The sequence below is a fragment of the Eptatretus burgeri genome, chromosome 1, assembly GCF_056783735.1.
Source record: "Eptatretus burgeri isolate ZD-2024b chromosome 1, Ebu_testis_v1, whole genome shotgun sequence".
Classification (NCBI taxonomy): Eukaryota; Metazoa; Chordata; class Myxini; order Myxiniformes; family Myxinidae; genus Eptatretus; species Eptatretus burgeri.
The window spans coordinates 111,416,961-111,424,179 of record NC_140961.1 but is presented as its reverse complement, the minus strand read 5'-3'; positions in this window follow the sequence as shown (position 1 = coordinate 111,424,179).

The following is a 7,219-nucleotide window of genomic DNA, read 5'->3' as shown; positions in this document are numbered from 1 at the left end:
AGTTGACCTTTGACCTTTTGTCCTCAAAAATCAATAGGCTTCTCAGTTGAGACGACCTCTACAACTTGGTAGTTTCATGACGATCGGTTTGGAATTGTGATCTGCAGGTGATTGACCAACACAGACAATACCAAAATCAACTGACCAATATACTTCAAAAATCTTCGATTTTGCAACTAACAAACAGACAGACAGGGGTGAAAACATGACCTCCTTCACCTTCGGTGGCAGAGGTAATAAATGTCAGTGCATGTCAGTCAGTCACGGTCAGTGTGTGTCTCCTCCATAACTCCAAAACCATGAAACCGAGCAGCCCCAAACGTTGCATGCACACTCAAAGAACTCCAATGGAGTGCGTGATTGAAAATTGGGTGTTTGGGTTAATTTAAACACCACTTTTGAAGATAATTAATGGCCTTATTTGATTATTATCCTTCATCAAGGCATCATCCTCGGTCACCTTCCTCTCCATCACAGGTGTCGAAATTTGCCAATTTTTTTTTTGCCCTGCTCAACAATGCCTTCACTTGGAACAGGCCGCAATGGTTTCTTAACGGAAAGGTGCGAATTTCTTTTTTTAAACTCTCCTCACTCATATATCATCGATTGCATGATCTTTAGATCTACGAATCACTGAGTATATCGCAATACTTATGAATGCCCGGAGACACCAGTGTTTGTCACTTCATTTAATTTCCACACATGTGATAAGCTCAAGAATCTCTTAACCTTAGACAAATTTAAAGCTGCAATGCTGAAAAACGTCCAGAAACTTGTATTTGCCATTATTTGATGCTCCAGATGTGTGCAGACAGTGGTTCTCTCCTGACGTGTCTGGATGTTGTTTGTTTCCGGACAGTGTTTGTGTCCAGATGGCGTTTGTCTGTGGACGTGTCGAGGCGGTGTTTGTCTCCGCACGTGTTGGATGTGTCCGGATAGTGGTTCTCTCTGAACCAGACGGTGTGTGTCTCCAGACGTGTTCTGACAGCATTCATCTCTGGACATGTCCTGACAGTGTTTGTCTCCAATCGTGTCCAGGCAGTGTTTGTCTCCAGACATGTCGGACATGTCCCGGCTGTGGTTATCTCCGGATAGTGCTTGTCTCCAGGCGTGTCCGGGTGGTGTTTATCTCCAGGTGGTGTTTATCTCCAGGTGGTGTTTATAGTATGGCCGGTAGAAAATGTATTTCAGCATTATTCCTCTTCCATCTTCACTGTTATTCTACGCAGAATAATTTTGATAAGACAGTATGAATCGTAATTAATGCTCCACCGCATGTCTGTCTTCCCTTCCCCCTTACCTCATGCTGATATCCTCCCAAAACTCCTCCCCCCTCCATCCCCATAAACTCTGGATGTTTATAAGCTTTACAGCTGAAATACGATAAGCGCGAGAATGTCTTAACCTGAACCAATTTCAAAATTTAAACTACGGAATTGAACTTAGCAGGAGTTCCAACTGCGAAAAAAATAAGTGTTCATTTGTCCAATTCGCACATTGCTTGATACTCCGGATGTCTCCGGACGGTGTTTAGTCCGACCCACTCAGCTGTTCCTTATCAATTATTTTGTTGGAGTGCTTGCTTGAGTACTTAATGGTAGTGGGTGGAATCCATTCCAAGGTACTCAATTTCAACCAGAGGATCCAAAAGGAATCGAGTAGTGAACCAGAATTAACATCAATTTCAAGTAAGTAGCGTTTTTTCGGGAAAAAAATTTCATCCCTTTTTGGCATGTTCCGGTTACACATGGTCTTGTCATGCATTGTAACTGCCGGGAGTTTGCCACAAGGGGAAGCACTCGAGTGTCTCCCAAACTCCCAGTCCTGAGGCTGCAGACCAGAGGTAACTCCACGGTTCAATGGGCACAGCATTCTTACACAGCCATAGCTGCTTGACTTCGACTCCCAGCCTAGCAGGGTTATGTTTCAATGTTTCCACAATACCTTTCTATTGGCACAGCAACCCAACTAGAGGCCACGGCCTCAGCGCCACACCTGATGATCTTCTGCTGAGCAGAACAGATAGGTGCAGCACTGGCTAACAGGGAAAATCAAGTGGGGTACAACTTCCCGTCCAACGAAAGGAAAACCTAGACAGATGTGAAAGAACAACCATCAATTATTAGCTCATTTGGACTTTTGTTAGGTGAGCTTATGTGATCGAGCAGTGTCCGTCGGTGAGTGAGTCAATCAGTGAGTCAGTCCATAAACACTCCAGTCATTATCGCTTGAACCATACACACAATTTTGATGAAACTTGGCCATAAGCTTCATATCTGATGCCAAACGAAAGTATATTGACCACGTCCAAATCTGTGCTCATTCTGGGGTCTACGGGAGCTTTTTTGAGCCCCCCCTCAAAAAAAGTAGTTGCTGTCTTCTCCAAAATGACACACACACACACAATTTTGATGAAACTTGACCATAATATTCATCATGTGTGATGTACCAAAGTGTGTTGGCCGCTACTCATTAAGGGGTCTATGGGGATGGGGAGTGAACATCCCCAATATAGGCTTTTGCTCTCTTCTCCAAAACTACAGAAACAATCTTGATGAAAGTTGACCACAACCTTCATCACTCAGGACATACTAAAATTTATTGACCACATCAAAATCTGCATTCTTTAAGGGGGTCTACGATGTGCGGTTTGACTCCCCCCCCCCCCAGAAGGTGTGGTTTGACCCCCCCTCCCCCAAATATTTGCTCTCTTCTCCAAAATTACACACACAATTTTGATGAAACTTGACCACAACCTTCATCACCCATGATGTACCAAAGTTTATCAATCGCATTAAATTCTGTGCTCATTAAAGGGGTCTAAGGGAGGGTTTGATCCCCCAAAATAGGTATTTGCTCACATCTCCGAAACTACACATACGACTTCGATGAAACTTGAACACAACATTCTTCACCTGTGATGCACCGAAGTGTATTGACAGCATCAAAATCTGCATTAATTAAGGGCGAGCGGGTTTCTGACCCCTCAAAATAGGTATTTGCTCTCTTCTCTGAACTGCACACATAATATCAATGAAACTTAACCATAACCATCATCACCCTTGATGTACCAAAGTTTGTTCACGGCATTGAAAAATTCAGTGTCTCAGAGGGTCTGCGGTGGGTTTGAGTGACTTGCTCCTGATCAGATGAGCTTCGGGATAGGCGATCCTATATTTTTTATTTACATACACACACACAAGCAAGCAATCATTTTAAAGTGAGTATTTAAAGGCAAAAAGCATAAAATAGCAGATTTAACCCGAACACGTATTCTTATGAAATCTTATTTAGACAAAATACACATGGCCATCATTCAATCCGGGGAGAAGAAGAAGACAAGAAGAACTGAGAAGAAAAGAAAAGTACAGTGTGGGGTCGACTCCTTCCCTCACCTCACACGGCCCAACGGGGCTGTGCCAGTCAAATCTACTGGGGGAGGGAGGGGGCAAAGGATGGGGAAGATGAACAGTGGAGTGGCGATGCGGTGCAATGGGATGCGCAACCACATATCTGAGGAGTCCAGACCCAGTAGGCAAGTGTTCTCTCACATCTAAGACATGTGAACTGCAAGCAGCTGTTTCTGCTGTGCCTACGGGACCAGCAGCTCCCCCCGAACCAAGCTGCGTTCTGAGCTTTCTTCCTTCCCTCCTCCACACTATGAGCTCTTTGCTTCTCCTCTCACACTCTGCGCACTTGTCTGTTCCTCTACAGACTTGGCTTTCACCCGTCTCATCTCGTGCAAGCCTCACTGTCATTGGTGCACATCTGATGTGGATGTGTCTACGATGCAGCTTGTGGACAAATGCCACTGTTTCTGAGGGAAGTTCAATGCAGCCCTCACCCCTCCCCTCACACATGAAAGATGCAGAAGGCGCCCCCCTAGCCCCTCCCTGCGCGCAAACATTTCAGTCTGCAGCACACACTGTATCATCATGCATGTGAGAAGGAACAAAGTCCGACGTGGTGAAGGTAATCCGATCGGCCTGAAGGACGAATGACCACAGACAGACCGAGTGAAGACCGACCAGCGGCAGGGTTAAAGGTAAGACTGATGGGGTGAAGCTGTTAGTTTCAGAGGTTGATCAATGATGTCATCCGTGGTCTCCCTTTCATGGTCGTGGACAATCTCCTAGTAGAAAGCCTGACAGAGGAAGAACACGAGTCACACTTCCGATTACTTTTTAAGTACCTTGCTAAATATGATTGTCATCAATCCCAGCAAATCCCAGTTTGGGGTCCCATCACTTACCTTCCTCGGCCCTGTCATCGACAAACATGGTATCTGCCCACTGGAGGACAAAATCAAGACCATACAAGCCTTTCCTGCACTCACGCGAGTTGAGGAAGTTTCTTGGCCTTGTCAATTTTTCCAGGCATTTCGTCCCTGACTGCGCAGACGTATCTCAGCCGTTGACAGACGTACCACGTAACAGGAATAAGAAAAATCAGCCAATCATGCTCGATGAAAAAGAATTGTCTTCCTTTGAAGAGGTGAAGGTTAGGTTGGCTGAGGCCACATTTCTTGTTTATGCCAAAGCTGAAGCACCACTATGCTTCTCAGTCAATGCATCAGGCGTGGGAGTAGGAGTTTTGGAGAAAAATGTTGATGATGTCTGGAAACCACTCTCCTTTTTCTCAAGGCGTTTGGAACCTGCAGAGACCAGATATCGCACGTATGGTAGAGAACTTAGAGCAGCCTACCTGGGTGTCAAACACTTTTGGCATTTGCAATAAGGGAGGACATTATCTATCTCTACGGACCACAAGCCATCGGCCTGTGCTCTCAAGTCAGGACCTCATCATCATTCTCCAAGAGAAGTAGTACATCTTGATTTCATCTCCCAGTTAACAACCGACTTGAGGCACATCAGTGGTAAAAACAACTCTGCTCCAGACGCACTCTCCTGAGTTGACAAAAATGTTATGGATGAATCTACGATCATCAATTTCACATCCTTAGCTGAAGCCCAACAGCATGATCAGGAGCCACAAAGTCTGCAAACCAATCCAACATCACTTCAGTTCAAAGAGATATCACTCCCCACTTCAAGGGTAGGATTATCTGTGTTGTTTCCACAGGTGATCCTCGCCCTAACATCCCTGACAAGTGTCAACGTGCACCTTTTTGACACTCTACGCAATTTGTCTCATGGTGGCATCAGAGCCACTCAACATTTAGTGACTCGCCCTGTTATCTGGCAGGGAATCAATCATGACATCAGAGACTGATCCGGAACCTGCAGAGCATGTCAGAAATCCATAAAAGATTGACACATCAGGTCTCCTCTTGGTACGTTTTTTTTTCCACCAGACATCAGATTCGACCATATTCACATTGATCTAGTCTGACCTCTACCTCCATCAGATGGCAACACAAACCTGCTCATATGCAATGATTGTTTTGCTCGTTGGCCAGTCACAATATCCATCCCTGACAAGACAGCAGAAACGGGAGCACAAGAATTCATCTCACATTGGGTAGCTGTGCTCGGTGTGCCCTTAACAATAACCACAGCCCAAGGTCGCCAGTTTCAATCAGCACTTTCCAAGCTCTGTCTGATCTATTTGGCAGTAGTACCACTCAGTAGTACCACTCCACCTTATTCCCTTCGTACAATACCCTTTGTTTTATATGATCCAGAAACTCAGGAGAACCCGAACCACAGCTCATCCATCACCTAATGGGCTCATGGAACGATTCCATCGATAGTTGAAAGCATCTCTGAAAGCAAATACAAGATGGACGGAGAGTCTTGCTGTCGTCTTGCTCGGGATCCGAACTGTGGTTGAGTCTAATTGAATTTTCTGTGCTGCTGAGTTAGTTTTTGGCACAACTCTCAAGTTGCCAGGACAGTTTAAGGCACCTCGTCAGTTTAATCACGACTTGAATCCAAGCAACAATGTTCATATATTTTTTCATGAATTTTTTTTTTTTTTTGCATTTTCCTCCTTGGATCTTGTGTGGACAGATTAGTTTGGTGTTCACGCAGGCATGATGAGCTGAATGGCCTCCACCTGCGGTGGATTTCCTTGTCCTTGTTTTATCTCAGCTCGAGCGTTTGAACATTGCTATTGCAGCACTCTCTGAGGTTCGGAGACCGGATATTGGCGAGATCGTTTTGGGTGATCGTGGTGGGATCGTGGTGAGCACCATGAAGGACGCATTCCATGTCACTCTCAAGTCTGTGGTTGTTCAGTACCCCAGACGAGATACTCTTCGAGTCTTAGGGGACTGCAATGAAACGATTGGTACTGATAGGGATGGTTATGAGGCACGTGTTGGTCCCCATGGGTCTGGAACTGTGAACCACAATATCACTAAGGTCCTTGACTTTGCAAGAAGTCATGGACTTAGGGTGGCTATTTCATGGTTGTAGCTTCTGCAGGCTCATCGCTGGACTTGGTATTCCAATGCTGATGGTGTGGCAAAGGAGATTGACCATGTGCTCGTTGATGGTCGCTGGAGGATGATCCAGAACAGCAGGGTCCACAGGAGTGCTCAGTTCCTCAATACTGTCTCCAGGCTTGTTGTTGCAACTCTTAAGTTGCAGCATAAATCCGGCAGAATGGTCCCATCCCAACCTCAGCTGGATGTTGGCCAGCTCACGGATTAGAGGGTAGCTTAGGAATTTGCAAACAGGCTGAGTGGGGATCTCGGGGGACTGGGTGCTTTCGGAAATCCTGAAGGGTTGTGGAGTTCCTTTAAGACCACCATCCTTGATATTGCCAGGGGATGTCTTGGAACTCACCATTTGGCAAAGAAAAATTTTGTCTCTCAAGGGACACTGGATACCATTGATCAGAGTCGCAGGGCCAGATGGCAGAGCTGAGCTGTTCAGGGGGCTGAGGTGTAAAACTGCTCGTGCGCTAAGGGTGGACAAGGAGGTCGATGTGTGAGAAATCTGTGAGGGGGTAGAGCATCACCTTTGGTCACGTGATTCTCATCCTGTTTGCAAGGGAATTTGTGCATTGCATTCGTTCAGCCCATCAGTCAGTGTACTCCAGTAAGAGTGGAGGGTGTTGGGGTCTTGACAGAGGAGTCCAAAGTAAATTCGCGCTGGGCCGGTTACTTTCAGCGGCTGTACTGGGGCGACCCACGAGATGTTTAGTTGCATGTCAGGGGTGTGACTATCCCAACTGCTGACCCTACAATCAACTGTGATCTATCTTCATTTGTGGAAACACAGGATGTGGAGAACCGGTTGAAATGGGGGTA